At 44.4% G+C, this 21,475-nt stretch overlaps 1 protein-coding gene across 7 annotated transcripts in view; it reads right to left on the bottom strand.

Moving 5' to 3' along the window:
* TBCE (tubulin folding cofactor E) overlaps positions 1–21,036 on the bottom strand; it is a 359,490-nt gene extending 338,454 nt beyond the window's left edge. For all 7 annotated transcript variants that reach the window (XR_011321965.1, XR_011321966.1, XR_011321967.1 and 4 more), the window contains exon 1: positions 20,952–21,036. The gene's annotated coding sequence lies outside the window, so the exon portion shown is untranslated. The remainder of the gene's footprint in view (positions 1–20,951) is intronic.
* Between the last annotated feature and the right edge of the window lie 439 nt (positions 21,037–21,475).

Raw genomic sequence — 21,475 nt, 5'->3', positions numbered from 1 at the left:
GATGACGTGGCGGTCAAATGACCGTGACGTCATGGAAGGTCCTTCTCGCATACCATCCTTGGCCCCGGAACCTGCCGCTTGCACTGCCGAGGAGAGGACGTGACGGCGGAGGGTGAGAATAACCTTTTTTCTTTATTATTATTTGTAACATTAGATCTTTTTACTATTGATGCTGCATACACATCATCAATAGTAAAAAGTTAGTCACACAGGGTTAATAGCTCTGCGTTACACCACGGTCCATTAACGCTGGCATTAACTCTGTGTGAGGGCTGACTGGAGGGGAGTATGGAGCGGGCACTGATTGCGGGGAGGAAGGAGCGGCCATTTTTCCCAGACTGTGTCGGTCGCTGATTGGTCGTGGCTGTTTTGCCGTGACCAATCAGAGAGTTGGATTTCCATGACAGATAGAGGCCGCGACCAATGTATATCCGTGACAGAAGGACAGACAGACGGAAGTGACCCTTAGACAATTATATAGTAGAGATATAGAATATATATATATATATATATATATATATATATATATATATATATATATATATATATATATATATATATATATATATATATATATATATATATATAATGAAAAAAAAGGAACAGCATCAAAATACTACCTTGAAATAACGTGCAAAGCTCTCCAAACCACTATTGCAGGTGGTTCAAATATAAAAAGAGAAAAGGAAAGCAGCACATCAAAAATAAAAAAAAAGTGGACTTTAATGCCTGAACGGCGTGGCAACGTTTCGGATATACTATCCTTTCTCAAGCAGTGTATACATAGAAATGTCAAGTTTTTATACAAACCACAGGCAAATCTCATTACAAAAATCATTACATCAATTTATCAAATTTTACAGTACTACTCAAGTGCAGAGTGACATAAAAAAGTGCTTAAGTGCCGTGATCAAAATATCCCTTTAAGGCATCATGTTAGAAAATGCACAACATATAGCGATCTCTCCAATAGTACCTAAAAACAATAAATACCTAATCGCCATAATTATATCTGACAGGTGCACCGCCAAACGAAGCATTATCAAAAAAAAAAAATCACACAAGTTCTTGTTTGCAGACGCCATATCCACGGCGTTCACAGAGTCAAAGTGCGCATGACCATGACGTCATTACCCATGGATCTTCGCGCTACTCCCCGCGCATGCGCAGACAGCATCTGAGGTGCCGGGCGCCATCTTGTTTATGGTATTCACTCGCCGTTATACAGATGCCACGGCAAAGGCAATACTAACGCAGGACACTAACCTGCGTATAGTATATACTGAGGTGAAGACCATCATCCCAAATTAGAAGATGAAAACTTCATTGGATGCAGGCTGGGGATGTAATAAAATTACTGTATTGAAGTTCGTTTAATGTGGTTCAGTTCTTTCTTAATATGGACACTTACTCTTGGTCTATTCGTGCTACTTGCGGTGGACAGGGTGGAAGGGGGGGGTTAATCACCTCCTTTTTCGCTCTGGCCTGCGCTCTTGACATAGGGGACCCTTCTTATATGAGTGGGGTGTTCCTGTGTCTGATAGCACGTTGTTAGGCTTATGCCATGACCTGGGTTACTTATGTGTCCATGTTTTGACTGTATGGAAGTCCTGTTTATAATAACAGTAATTGCCCCATAATAACGTTCTTCCTGTTTATGACAATTATGCCTGCATCCAATGAAGTTTTTATCTTCTAATTTGGGATGATGGTCTACACCTCAGTATATACTATACGCAGGTTTGTGTCCTGCGTTAGTATTGCCTTTGCATCTGTATAACGGCGAGTGAATACCATAAACAAGATGGCGCCCGGCACCTCAGATGCTGTCTGCGCATGCGCGGGGGAGTAGCGCGAAGATCCATGGGTAATGATGTCATGGTCATGCGCACTTTGACTCTGAACGCCGTGGATATGGCGTCTGCAAACAAGAACTTGTGTGAGTTTTTTTTGATAATGCTTCGTTTGGCGGTGAACCTGTCAGATATAATTATGGCGATTAGGTATTTATTGTTTTTAGGTACTATTGGAGAGATCGCTATATGTTGTGCATTTTCTAACATGATGCCTTAAAGGGATATTTTGATCACGGCACTTAAGCACTTTTTTATGTCACTCTGCACTTGAGTAGTACTGTAAAATTTGATTAATTGATGTAATGATTTTTGTAATGAGATTTACCTGTGGTTTGTATAAAAACTTGACATTTCTATGTATACACTGCTTGAGAAAGGATAGTATATCCGAAACGTTGCCATGCCATTCAGGCATTAAACTCCACTTTTTTTTATTTTTGTTGTGCTGTGTATATGTATGTATGTATGTATGTATGTATGTATGTATGGCCGATTCTAACGCATTGGGTGTTCTAGAATATGTATTTATGTATGTATATAGCAGCCACATAGTATATAGCACAGGCCACGCAGTATATAGGAGCCATGTAGTATATAGCAGACAAATACTACGTGGCCTGTGCTATATACTATGTGGCTGCTATATACATACATATTGTAGAATACCTGATGCGTTAATACAGACCACGCAATATATAACAGTGGCCACGCAGTATATAACACAGCCACGTACTATATAACAGCCTACGCAGTATATAGCAGCCACGTAGTATAGAACACTGATCACGTAGTATATAGCAGCCACGTAGTATAGAACACTGCCCACGCAGTATAACACTGCCCACGCAGTATATAACTGTGGCCACGTAGTATATAGCAGCCACGTAGTATAGAACACTGCCCACGCAGTATATAACACTGCCCACGCAGTATATAACTGTGGCCACGTAGTATATAGCACGCAGTATAGAACATAGCCCAGCCACGTAGTATATAACACAGCCCACATAGTATATAACACTGCCTATGTAATATATAGCAGCCACGCGGTATCTAACACAGCCCACGTAGTATACAGAAGTGTGGGCACCATATCCCTGTTAAAAAAAATAATTAAAATAAAAAATTGTTATATACTTATCCCAGGGATCCAGCGAAGCTCCGGCGATACGCGCACAGCTGCCGCCATCTTCTGTTCACAGGATGCATTGCGAAATTACCCAGTAATTTCGCAATGCATCGCCGGGAACGGAAGATGGTGGCAGGCGCGTGCGGCTCAGCGGACTACGGAGGGTGAGAATAGCAGGTTTTTTGGTTTTTTAATTATTTTTAACATTACATTTTTTTACTATTGATGCCGCATAGGCAGCATCAATAGTAAAAAGTTGGGGACACACAGGGTTAATAGCAGCGGTTACGGAGTGCGTTACCTGCGGCATAACGCGGTCCGTTACCGCCGGCATTAACCCTGTGTGAGCGGTGACTGGAGGGGAGTATGCGGGCGCTGGGCACTGACTGCGGGGAGTAAGGAGCGGCCATTTTCTTCCGGACTGTGCCCGTCGCTGATTGGTCGTGGCTGTTTTGCCGCGACCAATCAGCGACTTGGATTTCCATGACAGACAGAGGCAGCGACCAATGAATATCCGTGACAGAAGGACAGAGAAAGACAGAAGTGACCCTTAAACAATGATAGATTAAATTACTTAGATGTGTATACACACATATATACATACACACACTATCTGAATACATATTTTTTTATCTCTTCTATTATAACCTGTCAGTGTGATTTTACAATACACCGCACTGGATTTGCCGGCTTTTCTAAAGGACACCAGTGCGTATTTCTCACAAGTCATACTGATGGTCCGTGTGGTGTGCGAGTTTCTCGCACCCATAGACTTTCATTGGCGAGTCTCGCATAACACTCGTCCATATTCCTCTCTAGTGTGACTCCGGCCCAAGGCAAAATCTCACTTTTACTTTCTTAAATTTTCAGGTTTATTAACCTATTGGATTGACCGACAGTACTGTAGTTTTCCAATAATAAAATTAATCATAAAAAATACAAAATGAAGCACTTTTCGAACCTCCATCTCAACGACTCTTTTCCATGCCTACCAACACCTATTTCTGTTTGACTGGCAAGTCAATGGATATGTAGTCATGATAGCGATGTGTCAGTCGAGCAAAACAAGGTGGTACTAGACAGAGATCATAGGCTCATGAAGAGACAAAGCACTTCAGCTTCATTTACAAATGGAACAGAATATATACAGTTGAAACCAGAAGTTTACATACACTACATAGTATAATCAGAATAAACATTTACCATTTTAGGTCAATTAGGATTACCATAATTATTAATGGGGAAGGGAGAGGGGGAGAGAGAGAGACATGTTTGGAAGCTTCTGATTCAGTTTTTGGCAACATCTAAGTTTAATGCATACCTGAAACACTGTAGCATCATGTGAAAGTCTCAAGAAATCAGCCAAGATATCAGGAAGAGAATTGAGGACTTGCACAAGTCTGGGTCACCCTGGAGTACAATTTCAAGATACCTGATGGTTCCTCGTTCATCTGTACAAACAATTATGCTCAAGTACAAACAAGATTGGAATGTACAGCCATCATACCACATGGGTTCTGTGTCCCAGAGATGAATATGCTTTGATCCAACATGTGCATTTCATCCCAAGGACAAAAGCAAAAGACCTTGTGAAAACGATGGTGGAAGCTGGTATCCAAACGAGTACTATATCAACATGGGCAGAAAGGCCACTCTGCCAAGAAGAAACCAGTACTCCAAAAGAAACATAAAAAAACCAGATTAATGTTTGCAAGTACACACAGGAACAAAGAACTTAATTTTTGGAGACATGTCCTGTGATCTGATGAAACTAAAATTGATTTTTTGGGGCATAATGACCATTGTTACGTTTGGAAGAAAAAGGGAGAAGCTTGGAAGCCTAAGAGCACAATCTCAACTGTGAAACAAGGGGGTGGCAGAATCATGTTGTGGGGTTGCTTTGCTGCAGGAGGGACTGGTGCACTTCACAAAATATCAATCAGAAAAGAAGATTATGTAGCAATACCTCAAGACATCAGCCAGGAAGTTAAAGCTTGGGCAGAAATGGGTCTTCCAAATGGACAATGACCCAAACCATACTGCCAAAATGGTAACAAAGTGGCTTAAGGATAACAAAGTCAATACTTTGGTGTGACCATCACAAAGCCCTGACTTCAATCCTTCTGAAAATTTGTGGGCAAAGCTGAAAAGGCAAGTGAGAGCAAGGCGACCAACAAATCTCGATCAGTTACACTAGTTTTGTAAAGAGTAATGGGCCCAAATTCCAACCAACTATTGTGAGAAGCTTGTGGAAGGATATCCCAAACGTTTGACCCAAGTAATTCAGTTTAAGAGCAATGGTGCCAAATACTAAAATGGATGTAAACTTTTGACTTTGCAGTAAGTAATAAATATGCCTTAAAACATTCTCTCTCATTATTCTGGCATTTGGCTAACTGACCTAAAACGGGAAAGGTTTTTTCTGATTTCATGTCAGATATTAAGAAAAACATGCATATGTGTTGTGATGCAGCGGTAGCACTGTACGCAGTAAAATGGCAGTAACCCAAGCAAGTTCAAACAAATGTTCATTCAATGTGTTCCTTCACACAGTCCATTAGAAATACACAATACACAGCTTCTTCATACAGTCCATTAGAAATACACAATACACAGCTTCTTCACACAGTCCATTAGAAATACATAGTATACGGCTTTAGTTTGCAGCCCTAAACAGGCCGGACTTCCCTTTGTCCAGTTTCCCTGGGCAACTGCACGCCGGTACTAAGTCTCTTTACTCACGCCGCACACCGCACGTTAGGTCCTCCCGATTTCAGCCAGGTAAACATAAGACACAGTCCAAGACGCAGAGTGTCAGGCTCTTTGGTTCCTCTTGCCCCTGTGTTGCTTCACACAAAGAGTGCTCTGCAGACAACTGCTCTGTCTGCTTCCAAGAACAACACTGACACACCTCCCCATCTACTACAGGGCTTTTTAATCAGTCACTGCTTCACCATTCTAATTACAGCTACACCTGTGACTGCAATACGCCCTCATGGACTCACTACGCCTCTGTACGCATTCTGGAGAGCATAAACAGCGCCCCCTAGCTGTAACAGGGGTCACTGCCTCACAGTGTCTTTCTATATAGTGTATGTAAACTTCTAGTAAACTGTAGCTCCCAATCGTCCCAGATTCATCGAGACTGTCCTGATTTGGAGGCTCAGTCCTGCATCCCGTCAGACCTTTTGTTCCGGCTTCCATACTCAGCTATCTTTGCTCCTCCTCCATCAAGGGGGGGGCGAGCTGCTCAGTGCAAAAATTTAATCTTATTATTCACGTCTTCCCCCTCCTGTGATTGGGCCTCCCCCAGATTTGAGCTCAAGTTTCCATGTTCGCAGGCTGTTCTCTCTAGGAGCCACCCCCACATTGATATACATAGGAAAATTTGGTAATCTTGACCTCTGTGGCAGGCAATGAACCCAGAAGCAAGTTATACATGTCCATAGAGATACATTTTCTAAAACAATGTTTTTCTATGGTGCCTGCATAATGAGGTGAAGAACAATATTTTTTGTCCCTATAAAAGTAGTAACAATAAGCAATTTCAAAAACATTACTTTTTTCTCTCTGTAATTCTCCCACGTAATTGACCCCACAACCTTTAAATTACAGGCAGGAAGTAGCTTAAGCTAGTGTGCTACAAGCTCAGATGATGTCATGGGGATGATTTTGTGTACTTGAGACTTCTACATTGTACACAACTAGGGTTGAGCGAAACGGGTCGAAAATTTTCAGAAGTCGCCGACTTTTGGCAAAGTCGGGTTTCATGAAACCCGACCCGACCCCTGTGTGGGGTCGGCCATGAAGTCGGCGATCTTCTGAATCTGGAATCGGAATTCCGATACCGATTCCCGATATGTTTATGATATCGGGAATTGGTATCGGAATTCAGATTTAAGTGTAAAATAAAGAATTAAAATAAAAAATATTGCCATACTTACCCTCTGACGCGCCCTGGTACTAACCGGGAACCTTCCTTCCTTAGAATCAGCCTTCCAAGACCTTGCGGTGACGTCGCGGCTTGTGATTGGTCGCGCGGCCGCCCATGTGACCGCTCGCGCGACCAATCACAAGCCGCGACGTCACCGAAGGTCCTGGAAGGGCTGATTCTTAGGAAGGAAGGCTGCCGGAAAGAAGCAGGGTGCGTCCGAGGGTAAGTATATACCTAATAGGAATATACTCACCCTCGGACGCGCCCTGCTTCTTTCCGGCAGCCTTCCTTCCTAAGAATCAGCCCTTCCAGGACCTTCGGTGACGTCGCGGTGACGTCGCGGCTTGTGATTGGTCGCGCGAGCGGTCACATGGGCGGCCGCGCGACCAATCACAAGCCGCGACGTCACCGCAAGGTCCTGGAAGGCTGATTCTAAGGAAGGAAGGTTCCCGGTTAGTACCAGGTCGCGTCAGAGGGTAAGTATGGCGATATTTTTTATTTTAATTCTTTATTTTACACTTAATTATGGATCCCAAGGCCTGAAGGAGAGTTTCCGCTCCTTCAGACCCTGGGAACCATTGGAAACCCAATGCACTGCATTGGGTTTCGAGTTTCGGCCGACCCCGGCTTTTTTATAGGATCGGCCGATTTCACTCGACCCGACTTTTGAAAAAGTCGGGTTTTGTGAAACCCGATCCTATAAAAGTAAAGGTCGCTCAACCCTATACACAACAGTGGATTTCTAGAAAACAAAAAACACAGTATTTCTATAACGTGTAAACATGACTTTAGAGACACAAAAGGCAGATGTCCTATAGTGAAGCTACATAAAGATAAGAAAGTTCTGGCATCTTCGACTGTGAATGAAGGAGCAAAAATTAAATTCATAAGTCCCAACTAGACATGAGCAGGACGCACAGATGACGTTCAACCAGCTCTGGCTAATCAAAAGCCAGGTCGAGGATGCGGGAAGGTAAGATTCATGGCCTCTCATCAAGCTGGAACAGAGATACGTGAATTCATCCACACATCTCTGGTCCCAAAAGTCCCAGATACAGCAGACAGTCCCTGATTTGGGTCTACTCCCTGCAGTCTCAGGCGTCTGCTGAATTTCGCTCACCACCACAGCCCCTCTGACAACTCCTCCTGCCAGGGTAGAAAGAAATGGTGAGCGAGCATAGATTGGGGTGTGGTCAAAATTTGCGACAGCGGTAAGATCTGTCCCTCTTTCTGTTCTTCAAAGGTTGGGAGGAGCGAACTTATAAGTAGTATACGTACGTTGTTACATTCTAGTGTCACCACACGACATCGCAGTAACAGTTTAGTGCAAACTGCTGTCCCGGACACCAGAGGCATACAGCTAATTGGTCCAGGAGCAATAATGTTTGTTCCTGTCCAGCAATCGTTGTGATTGGTCTGTCAATACAGGCAGACCAATCACAGTGAAACAGGATGCTTTAGCCTGCCTTTCTGACTCTGATCGTCTCAGTGACATCACTAAGAAGATCTGCCTGCAGTAACAAATCAATTACAGCAATCGTAACTGATTGAAGCCTGCTGTCAGGTACTGCAGTAGTGCATTATACACCCTCTTGCCTTGTCACGATTGATGATGTAACCTTTGAAAGTAGTAGTCAACTCTATCATTACCCTAGGGGGTCCCTGTTATGACCTGGTGGTCAGGACAATAATGGACCTGGTGGCTAAGAGCTCACGGAATGACCTGATAGTTACTGATAATAAGGACGAGCTCTGGGACGTGGGAACTCTGCTGACCGCAATCCCTAAACCTATCAAACACACTAGAAATAGCCGTGGATTGCGCCTAACGCTCCCTATGCAACTCGGCACAGCCTAAGAAACTAGCTAGCCCTGAAGATAGAAAAATAAGCCTACCTTGCCTCAGAGAAATTCCCCAAAGGAAAAGGCAGCCCCCCACATATAATGACTGTGAGTAAAGATGAAAATACAAACACAGAGATGAAATAGATTTAGCAAAGTGAGGCCCGACTAACTGAACAGACCGAGGATAGGAAAGGTAACTTTGCGGTCAGCACAAAAACCTACAAAAAGACCACGCAGAGGGCGCAAAAAGACCCTCCGCACCGACTCACGGTGCGGAGGCGCTCGCTCTGCGTCCCAGAGCTTCCAGCAAGCAAGACAACAAATTAAATAGCAAGCTGGACAGAAAAATAGCAAACCAAAGAAATACAAGCTGGAACTTAGCTTCTGCTGGGAAGACAGGTCACAAGAACGATCCAGGAGTGAACAGATCAATACTGGAACATTGACAGGTGGCATGGAGCAAAGATCTAAGTGGAGTTAAATAGAGCAGCAGCTAACGAATTAACCTCGTCACCTGTGAAACTCAGAAACACCCACCAGAGGAAGTCCATGGACAGAACCAGCCGAAGTACCATTCATGACCACAGGAGGGAGCCCGACAACAGAATTCACAACAGTACCCCCCCTTGAGGAGGGGTCACCGAACCCTCACCAGAGCCCCCAGGCCGACCAGGATGAGCCAAATGAAAGGCACGAACAAGATCGGCAGCATGAACATCAGAGGCAAAAACCCAGGAATTATCTTCCTGACCATAACCCTTTCACTTGACCAGGTACTGGAGTTTCCGTCTCGAAACACGAGAATCCAAAATCTTCTCCACCACATACTCCAACTCCCCCTCAACTAACACCGGGGCAGGAGGATCAACGGATGGAACCACAGGCGCCACGTATCTCCGTAATAACGACCTATGGAACACATTATGGATGGCAAAAGAAGCAGGAAGGGCCAAACGAAATGACACAGGATTGATAAGCTCAGAAATCTTATACGGACCAATGAAACGAGGCTTAAATTTAGGAGAGGAAACCTTCATAGGAACATAACGAGACGACAACCAAACCAAATCCCCAACACGAAGTCGGGGACCCACACAGCGTCCGCGGTTAGCGAAACGTTGAGCCTTCTCCTGGGACAATGTCAAATTGTCCACCACATGAGTCCAAATCTGCTGCAACCTATCCACCACGGTATCTACACCAGGACAGTCTGAAGACTCAACCTGCCCTGAAGAGAAACGAGGATGGAAACCAGAATTGCAGAAAAACGGCGAAACCAAAGTAGCCGAGCTGGCCCGATTATTAAGGGCGAACTCAGCCAACGGCAAAAAGGACACCCAATCATCCTGATCAGCAGAAAGCATTAAGCTACTTACTGGTAGCGGCATTTCTCGGAGGCCCATGACAGCACGACGAGAGAGGGGATCCGCCCATTAGGAACAGGAAACCTACAGATACAAAAGGGCGGTACCTCTCCCTTGCCTCAGTTGTATTTCAGAGTCTTGAGAGGACTACCGCGGTTAGTGGTACACAAAAATATACACTATATACAGATTATATACAAAAATAGCAGACATCTATTGGGACTGGTATCATATTGTGAAATATATACATTTATATGGAGTGCAACCCCCACGTGAATAGGGAGGGAACTAAGGGTGCTGTCATGGGCCTCCGAGAAATGCCGCTACCAGTAAGTAGCTTAATGCTTTACTCGGACTCCCATGACAGCACGACGAGAGAATTACAGAGATGTAAGCTTCCTTAGGGAGGGACTATGGCCTGTAGCACCCTTAACCCGAATGTGAGATCAGAGGAAGCCCCCAAATCCAACCTATAGTGCTTAAAGAAGGTGGACGGGGATGACCATGTGGCCGCCTTACATATCTGGTCGATTGATACTCCAGACTTTTCCGCCCAGGATGTAGCCATGGCCCTGGTGGAATGCGCCCTCAGATTCTGCGGAGCCGGACCCCCACCTGCAGTGTAAGCCAAAGAGATAGCCTCCCTAATCCACTTTGCTAGTGTGTACTTTGATACCCTAAGTCCCTTTCTAGGGTTTTGGAAAGATAAAAACAACGCATTATCTTTCTTCCAAGTGTCAGTAATAGAGATGTATTCTAGCAGGCATCTCCTAACATCTAATGTATGGAGTAGTTCTTTAGGGTTGGAGGGATTGGGAAGGAAGGATGGTAAAACTATCTCCTGTGTCCTGTGAAAACGTGATGACACTTTCGGTAAATAGGCTGGGTCAGGTCACAAGAAAGGCTGTCTTAAGAGATAGGGCCTTAATTGAAGCTGAATGTAATGGTTCAAACGGCTCTCTAGTCAATGCTGACAGGACTAGGTTGAGATCCCAAGGCATAGATCTATCTTTATGTATGGGTCTAGATCTAATAGAAGCTTTAATGAACCTTGAGATCCAATAATTATTGGCGATGTTACATGAAAATAGAGCCCCTAGGGCCGAGACCTGTACTCTTAGAGTACTAGTGGATAGATCTAGCTCTAGGCCTTTTTGCAGAAATTCTAAGATTTGTTTAATAGGTAATCCCTCTTCTAAATTAAAATCAGAAGAGGCCAGAAATTTCCGCCAGGTCCTAGCGTAGATTGTTGTGGTTATTTGCTTTCTACTTTTCATAAGGGTCTCAATTAGACTCGGGGAGAACCCTTTGCTTTTTAGTAACGCCCTTTCAAAATCCATGCCGTTAAATGGAGATTCTTTACTTGAGGATGGCTGATCGGCCCCTGGTAGAGCAGATCTGGAATGTCCGGAAGTACCCAGGGGTCCTCCACTGACATGATCCTGAGCCAAGTGAACCAGGCCCTTCTGGGCCAGAATGGGGCAATCAATATAACTCTGGCTCGATCTTCTCTTATCTTCCTGACTACTAAGGGTATCAGGCCTAGTGGAGGAAATGCATATGCCAGTTGAAAATCCCATCTGATCAGAAAAGCGTCTACCGACAGAGGATTTTCTCTGGGATTTAGGGAACAAAATTTTGTTGTCTTCCGGTTGTCCCTGGTAGCAAATAAGTCTACTTCTGGATGTCCCCATTTGTGGACGATCTGATCGAACACGTAATTGTTTAGGGACCATTCCCCTTGTCTCAAGGTGTTGCGGCTTAGAAAGTCCGCTTTGATGTTTTCTTTTCCTCTTATGTGTAGAGCAGTTAGGGATAAGAAGTGATTTTCTGCTGTCTGGAACAGACGATCCGCCACTCTCATCAGTGACTCGGAATGAGTTCCACCCTGATGATTTATGTATGCGACCGCCACCTGGTCCCGATAGGATCTTGACATGATGACCCTGTAGATATATGAGGAATTTTTTCTCTTTCTTCCTCTGAAGAATTAGAGTCCAAGAGAGTCCTATGCTTTGAGCCTTCCGCTTGGGATAGGGACCGTAGTGATTCCCTTACTTCCAGCCGGATCATTTCCCTCAGATTTGCCGGAGTTACGGACTCTTCTGCTACCTAGGGGAGGACAATATAGGAGATAACTAATATCTGACCTAAAGTCACTACCACCAACCCGCTCCTGTAGACCTCACCGTCTGCTGTATACAGGGGGCACATAATTTTTTTGAACAAGAGTCAGGTAGAGGGACTCCACAGAGGGCACATTCCTTATGTTTAGACTTCCCCGTACTCTTCTTCCCCTGGAATGATAAAGTATAAAGGGGCCCGCGTCACAGAGTGAACTTTCACGTAGATCACTTACCCGTGCGCCAAAGTACAATACCGGAATCCGAGGGGTCTCTTTAGTCGAAGCTCTGGATCCTTGTTCGGAAGAGCTCTTACGACTGGGCTGGTCGCCTCTATCCTTCTGTTTGGGCTTCTGACGTACCTCGTCTGGCAGCTGCTGCTGCTCACCACCACTCTCCATGACGAAATGCGACCAAAAGCAGGGATCTGACATCTCCACCTGCATAAATACCCCTTGGATCCGGTCAGCAGATGGGCCAGCGCTGTCCCTATTGGCCCAGGATACAGCAGAGGGCAGGAGATCTTGCGGTCAAAAACCGGCACACAGACGCGATGGGCGCCGCCATATTGGAACGACTGCGCATGCGCAGACGTCCGGCGACCCGGAAGCGGCCGCTAACTCCGCCCCCCCACGTCACTGCACCCGGAAATGCTCCAGCACGCGCTGAGAGCTGTGCAGGACGCCGGGGAATGGAGCGCAGCGCTCCGGGAGCTCACCCACACGCCTGAGCCCGGCACCCGCAGCCCCACCATACCGCTGCACCACTAATGGGAATACTTACCTGCGCTGACGCTGATGGAGGCAGGAAATCCTCCGGACTCCGCTCCCTGCTGCGAACGCCACTGCCGTGAAGTCCAGCAAGGACCACCGTGGCGTCTCCAGGGATCTCCGCACCGGCCGAGGTAGGAGACCCCCCCGCTACCGTAATCGGTCGGCCGGCCTGGGCCTTCTGTCTGTAGGCACCCGTCCCCTCAGGAACAGGAAACCAACTGAGGCAAGGGAGAGGTACCGCCCTTTTGTATCTGTAGGTTTCCTGTTCCTAATGGGCGGATCCCCTCTCTCGTCGTGCTGTCATGGGAGTCCGAGTAAACAAAGCATCTCAGATATGTTTCCAAAGTTTGATTAGTTCGTTCGGTTTGGCCATTTGTCTGAGGCTGAAAAGCCGAGGAAAAAGACAAATCAATGCCCATCCTAGCACAAAAGGATCGCCAAAACCTTGAAACAAACAGGGAACCTCTGTCAGAAACGATGTTCTCCGGGATACCATGTAAACGAACCACATGCTGGAAAAATAATGGCACCAAATCAGAGGAGGAAGGCAATTTAGACAAAGGTACCAAAAGGACCATCTTAGAAAAGCGATCACAAACCACCCAAATGACCGACATCTTTTGAGAGACGGGGAGATCCGAAATAAAATCCATAGAAATATGCGTCCAGGGCCTCTACGGGACCGGCAAGGGCAAAAGCAACCCACTGGCAACCCCAGCTGGACACAGACATAGACTTCCAGTCCAATACTGGATTATGAACCTGTAGCCATGGCAACCCCAAAACGACCACATCATGCAGATTATGCAACACCAGAAAGCGGATATCCTCCTGATGTGCAGGAGCCATGCACATGGTCAATTGGGTCCAATACTGAGGCTTATTCTTGGCCAAAGGCGTAGCATCAATTCCTCTAAATGGAATAGGATACTGCAAGGGCTCCAAGAAAAAACCACAGCGCCTAGCATACTCCAAGTCCATCAAATTCAGGGCAGCGCCTGAATCCACAAATGCCATAACAGAATAGGATGACAAAGAGCAAATCAGAGTAACAGACAATAGAAATTTAGACTGTACCGTACCAATGGTGGCAGACCTAGCGAACCGCTTAGTGCGCTTAGGACAATCGGAGATCGCATGAGTGGAATCACCACAGTAAAAACATAGCCCATTCCAACGTCTGTGTTCTTGCCGTTCAGCTCTGGTCAAAGTCCTATCACATTGCATAGGCTCAGGCCCATACCGCCAAATGGTGCACAGCTTTACGCTCACGCAAGCGTCGATCGATCTGAATGGCCAAGGACATAGACTCATTCAGACCAGCAGGCATGGGAAACCCCACCATGACATCCTTAAGGGCTTCAGAGAGACCCTTTCTGAAGATTGCTGCCAGGGCACATTCATTCCACTGAGTGAGCACAGACCACTTTCTAAACTTCTGACAATATATCTCCGCTTCATCCTGACCCTGACACAGAGCCAGCAAGATTTTCTCTGCCTGATCCACTGAATTAGGTTCGTCATAAAGCAATCCAAGCGCCAGGAAAAACGCATCAACATCACGCAATGCCGGATATCCTGGCGCAAGGGAAAATGCCCAGATTTGAGGGTCACCACGTAACAAAGAAATAATGATCTTTACTTGTTGAACAGGGTCACCTGAGGAGCGAGGTTTCAAGGCAAGAAACAATTTACAATTATTTTTGAAATTCAAGAACTTAGATCTATCACCAAAAAACAAATCAGGAATTGGAATCCTAGGCTCTGACATCTGATTCTGAACCACAAAATCTTGAATGTTTTGTATCCTTGTAGTGAGATTATCCATCCAAGAGGACAGACCTTGAATGTCCATGTTTACACCAGTGTCCTGAACCACCCAGAGGTAAAGGGGAAAATAGAGACAAAACACACTACAAAGAAAAAAAAATGGTCTCAGAACTTCTCTTATCCCTCTATTGAGATGCATTAGTACTTTGGGCCACCTGTACTGGTATGACCTTGTGGTCAGGACAATAATGGACCTGGTGGTTAAGAGCACACGGAATGACCTGATAGTTACTGATAATAAGGACGAGCTCTGGGACGTGGGAACTCTGCTGACCGCAATCCCTAAACCTATCAAACACACTAGAAATAGCCGTGGATTGAGCCTAACGCTCCCTATGCAACTCGGCACAGCTTAATAAACTAGCTAGCCCTGAAGATAGAAAAATAAGCCTACCTTGCCTCAGAGAAATTCCCCAAAGGAAAAGGCAGCCCCCCACATATAATGACTGTGAGTAAAGATGAAAATACAAACACAGAGATGAAATAGATTTAGCAAAGTGAGGCCCGACTTACTGAACAGACCGAGGATAGGAAAGGTTACTTTGCGGTCAGCACAAAAACCTACAAAAAGACCACGCAGAGGGCGCAAAAAGACCCCCCGCACCGACTCACGGTGCGGAGGCGCTCCCTCTGCGTCCCAGAGCTTCCAGCAAGCAAGACAACAAATTAAATAGCAAGCTGGACAGAAAAATAGCAAACCAAAGAAATACAAGCTGGAACTTAGCTTCTGATGGGAAGACAGGTCACAAGAACGATCCAGGAGTGAACAGACCAATACTGGAACATTGACAGGTGGCATGGAGCAAAGATCTAAGTGGAGTTAAATAGAGCAGCAGCTAATGAATTTACCTCGTCACCTGTGAAACTCAAACACCCACCAGAGGAAGTCCATGGACAGAACCAGCCGAAGTACCATTCATGACCACAGGAGGGAGCCCGACAACAGAATTCACAACAGGTCCCCAATGGTTACCATGTCAACCATGAGGCCAAGTAACAGACTTGGGGTCTGTCAGCTTAAGTAGTTTGTTAGACCCTGCCATCAACAGGATCTAAGAGACGAAGTATCAATGTAAAGCCAACGGGTCTCATGCACAGGAGTGCTGCAGTGCATGCAATCTGCAATCAGAACGTAAAATCGTAGTCCTGTAGTAGAATTAAGTGAAAAAAACATTCTAAAAATGTAACCCCTCTGCATTACTGAGGAATTAGAGTCGGTATATAATGGACCGACTCAGACTCCTAAAATATATAATAAATTGGGTACAATAGTACAATGCAGTATGTGCTGAATATTTTCTCATGAGTATTTGAGAAAGTTATGAAACGTTCTGTAAATATCTGCTCTATTCCTGATCTAAGGATCTTGGCTTTTACTGGAGAAGAATCTGTGCTGCACTTTATATACATGCTCAGTAGTAAAGCTCCTCCTCCACAAATCAGAGGGAAAAGGCACTGATAAGGGATGCCTGCAGCCCTGCACTCTTCTCAAGAACTGCTAGCATGAACACTAAATAAGGATTAACCCCTTCAACCAGAAGCCTGTTTTCACCTTCCTGACCAGGCCAATTTTTACAATTCTGACCACTGTCCAGGTGATAACTCTGGAACGATTCAATGATCCTACTGATTCTGATATTGTTTTCTTATGACAATGTACTTCATGTTAGTGGTAAAATTTATTTGATATGACTTGCATTTATTTGTGAAAAAAATGGAAATTTGGAGAAAATTGTTAACATTTCACAATGTTCAAACTTTTAATTTGTATGCCCTTAAATCAGAGTTAAAAAGAGTTAATAAATAACATTGCCCACATGTCTAATTTACATCAGCACAATTTTGGAAACAATTTTTTTTTGTTAGGAAGTTATAAGGGTCAAAAGTTGAGCAGCAATTTCACATTTTTACAACAAAATTTCCCAAACCATTTTTTTTTTTTAGGGACCATCTCAGATTTGAAGTGACTTTGAGGGGTCTACAAGAAAGAAAATACCAAAAAGTGAAACCATTCTAAATACTGCACCCCTCAAGGTGTTCAAAACCATATTCCAGAAGTGTATTAACCCTTCATGTGCTTCACAGGAATTTTTGGAATGTGGAAGAAAAAAAATAAACATTTACTTTTCTTTCACAAAATTTTTCCTTTAGGCTATGTGCACACGTCCGGAATTGCCGCGGAAATTTCTGCGGCAATTCTGCAACTGTGCCGTGGTTAAAACGCATGCGGAATTGGCATGCATTTTCCCGCTAAACACTAGCGTTTTACAAGCCCAATTAGCTTGCAGAATGCTAGCGTTTTCCAAGCGATCTGTAGCATCGGCTGGAAAACTGATTGTCAGGTTGGTCACACTTGTCAAACATAGTGTTTGACAAGTGTGACCAACTTTTTACTATTGATGCTGCCTATGCAGCATCAATAGTAAAAAGATATAATTTTAAAAATAATTAAAAAAAAAAAAAATCAAATCATGATATTCTTACCTCCCGGTATCCCGTGCAGCCTTCCTGCTCCTCGCGATGCTCCCAGCAGCTTCCGTTCCCAGATGACGTAGTGGTCTCACGAGACCGCTACGTCATCACAGGTCATTGCAGCAAAGAATCCCTGGGAATGGGAGCATCGCGAGTAGCGGGAAGGCTGCTGGGAATGCTGGAAGGTGATAATATCACAATTTTTTATTTTAACTCTTTTTTTTCACAGGGATATGGTTCCCAGGGCCTGGAGGAGAGTCTCCTCTCCTCCACCCTGGGTACCAACCGCACATGATCCGCTTACTTGCGGCATGGTGGGAATAGCCACATGCGGAAAGTAAGCCGATCAATGCATTCCTATGTGTGCGGAATCCCCGTGATTCCGCAAAGAATGAACATGCTGCATTTTTTTTCCAGAATGCGATTCCGCCACGGAAAAAAAAAAAACGCAAAATGTGCACAAAAATTGCAGATTGCATTCTAATGATAGGATGCTTAATGTATGCGTATGCTATAAAAACGCGATAAAACTGCAAAAAAAAAACAGCGAACAATCCTGAACTTGTGCACATAGCCTTATACCTAATTTTTCTTTACTTTGGACCATAGTGCTCGGAAGGGAAGGAGCGCCATTTCACTTTTTGAATGTAAAATATGCTGGCATAATTAGCGGATGCCATGTCATGTTTGGAGAGCTCCTAAAACACATTTTTCCCCAGATAAATCTTTTTTTGCTCAAAATGTTGCATTTTCATAAGGGTAACAGGAGTACTTTTTTTTTCTTTAATAAATAAAATGTACTTATTCGATTAATATGGTTTAATTTTTTTGCTCTCTATTTGGAGATTTTTTTCATATTTTTACAATTTTAAATAACTTGTTTTTCACATTGTTCCACTATGGGACACCATACTTAGGGCTCATTCACTTGTGATGCAATCGGACTAGTGCAATCCAATAAAAAAAAAAAAAATTTGGATTGCAGCCTATGAAGCATCTATACTAACAAGACATAATGTTAAAAATAATTTAAAAAAAAAAAAAAAAATATATATATATATATATATATATATATATATATATATATATATATATATATATATATATATATATAGCAATATTCTCACCTACCGGCGTTCCCACGCAGCGTCACCAATGCTCCCGGCAGCTAGCGTTACTTCCTAGTAATACATTGCGAAATCTCGCAAGAGGTCGCGGTCTTGCGAGGCAGCGACTTCTCGCGAGATTTCGCAATGTATTACTAGGAACGCTAGCTGCCGGGAGCATCGGTGACGCTGCGTGGGAACGCCGCTAGGTGAGAATACTGAGATTTTTATTTTTTTTAACCTGGTTTGTGTTGTGTATGCGTTTTCGCAGCGGAAAACCGCTGCGAAGACGCATACACAACAGGTGCACATAGCCTCGACAGGCCCGTCAGAAAGAGGGGCCCAGTGCACCCAATTTCCACAATCTGCACAGGATCCATCATTTCAACGTCTTGACGGATCCTGTGCACATTTGGAAGATGGAAGTGTGAAAGAAGCCCAAGTCTATGGGTGCGTGTGAAACACCACACTGAACTCAAATATTACCGGAGTGCAGTGCATCTCCCGCTGACACAGGCGGCAGGGGAGATGGAGAAATTACTTTCTCCACCTCCTTCGCAGCTGTGCTCCGATCCTTTCATGCGAGAGCACCGTCACTCGGCTACCGCTCGCAGCAGAGCATTAGCAAAGTGTCATTAGCATATCGCATCCGATGCTCTTGCATGAATCATTGGATGCCATACGCTGATGGAACCCCGGCCTTACACGGACCTAACAGATAACTGATCTGATACTTTGCCATGCTTCTGCACGGCAGGGCATCAGAGCAGCGTCTTGACAGGCAGGGGAGGTGTGTCAGCTGCTCTTAGCAAACGCTCACAGGCCACATTCCCTGAAGGACCCCGCGCCCATCTTGAGGCCCAGGGTCACCATGGAGACCATCGGCACCACGTGAGAGCAGACAGGGGGTCCCTCTACGATTCTCCTTGATGTCACCATTGACAGTGGCGGCAGAGGGGTTAAATGTCCGTGATTAGTGCTAGCACCGACCATGGACATTTTTCTGCAGCCGTTTGTGGTGGCGCTCAACGTGAGCCTGCGCAATTGTGGCACCATATGTATATACTTGTCTTTGCAGAAACACAGCTCCCGCAGAGCAATATATATACGGCGTATGTCGGGAAGGGGTTAAAAAAAAGACAACAAAGTTCAAATCATACCCTTTTTCCACGCAATAAAAATAAAGATATTAAAAACATAAAAAATAAACATGTGGCATCACTGCTGTCAGAAAAGTACTATCAAAATATAAAAATAATTAACTCTGTTAATGTAAAACAATACAAAAAAATTCACACCTAAATTTGTTCTTTTTTTGCTCGCTGCAATTCCACACAAAATACTTTAACAAGCAATCAACATGTCACATCTATCCCAAAATAGCATCAATAAAAACATCTTGTCCCGCAAAAAAATAAGCAGTCACACCACCGCTGTGTAGACCAAAGAATAAAAAGGTTATTAAAACTTCCGATTTTTTTTTTTTTTAACCACTAATGTAATGAAATTAACCGGATGTTTGATATCTCCACAATCGTACTGATGAGCAGAACCATAAATATACGTTGTAATAACAATTCCCACAAATAATGTCAGAAATGCTTATGTTTTTCACAATTTCTCTTTTTCCCCCCCCTTTTTGAGTGTACTGTGTGGTAAAATGAATGGTGTAATGCAAATGTACAAACCGTTCCGCAAAATACAAGCCTCATAGGTCTGAGGACAGAAAAATAAAAGAGCTATGGTTGTGGGAAGACTGGGAGGAAAAAATAAAAAAAACGCATCCTGAAGGGGTTAAATATGTTGAGGGGTACAGTTTTTAAGATCGCATCACTTTTGGGCGTTTCCACTAAATAGGCCCCTCACAGTCCACTCTAAAGGGATATCTAAACTTTCTTTGAACGTCGCCACAAAATAAGAGCCAGCTGGAAAATGGCGCCGACGGCACGTCCACACCCGGGAAATATTTGTGTGCGCTGACCATTTTCTACAAGGGAATAAAAATTCGAAGTTTGAAAATTTCACAAAATTTCCACGTATTTCATAAATAAATGCAGATTCCACCAACCTACCACTTAAATAAAGTACAACGTGTCACGAAAACACAGCGTCAGAATCTCCGGGATATATAGAAGGGTTCCAGAGTTATTACCTCACAGTGACTCTGCGAAGATTTGTAAAATGAGGCTGTCTTTAAGGAGTTAAACTATCAAATGCGACCAACTGGTAACCAACAGGTTAGCACAGAAATGGTTCCCAGTGCTCAGACGGCCATGGGGCGGAGAGGGTTAACTGCCCAGTCTCCTCACTGGAGCCCCAGCCTGCGGTAGCGCAAGGTCACACAGTGACACTACTGCCGGCACCGCACAGGAGGCAGGGCGATGTCAGCAGCTGATGCTCGAATGCACACGTTGTTCTATACACATAAAGCTTTAAGAAAAAAAAACAGAACTACACAGAGACACGACGAACAGCGGCGTCCCTATACAATGGAACTAGCGGTAACCAAGTACACCCACCAGCTGCAGCGCCGCTAGGATGCAGACGGTCTTGCTGTACTATCTTCCTGGTCCCCACATTTTGATTTCCGGGTTGAACGTCATGACGTCACCAGCAATCACGCTCTTCATGGTTGAACATCAGTTACTAGAACGAACCGAGACTGAAGACCTCTTCCGCCATCTAGTGGCAGCTTTGTATATAGCAGCACACCAGATGTGCGTTGATAAGTCAGTGCTATGCCTCAAGAAAGAATCTGTGGAATTGCGAAATCAGATCGTTTCGTTACAATTTATAGCAACTAGTGACCTAAATAGGAAAAATATTTCACCTAAATGGGTATAAAGCTTAGTAATATCAGGAAAAACAAATTTCTCCCATAATTTTCATTCAGAACGCTGAAAAATGGAAAACCAAAGTCCAGAGTTGGCAAACCAGCCTGGTACCAGCTACACAAGCAAAAACACCTGGAACCAGCAGTTCGAGAAGGTTCTTTGTGCGGGACTCCACATGACTGTCATAAGATTGAGTTGTGGTGCTTAAT

The sequence above is a fragment of the Ranitomeya imitator genome, chromosome 5, assembly GCF_032444005.1.
Source record: "Ranitomeya imitator isolate aRanImi1 chromosome 5, aRanImi1.pri, whole genome shotgun sequence".
NCBI classification, from domain to species: domain Eukaryota; kingdom Metazoa; phylum Chordata; class Amphibia; order Anura; family Dendrobatidae; genus Ranitomeya; species Ranitomeya imitator.
This window is presented reverse-complemented; position numbering and strand designations above follow the sequence as displayed.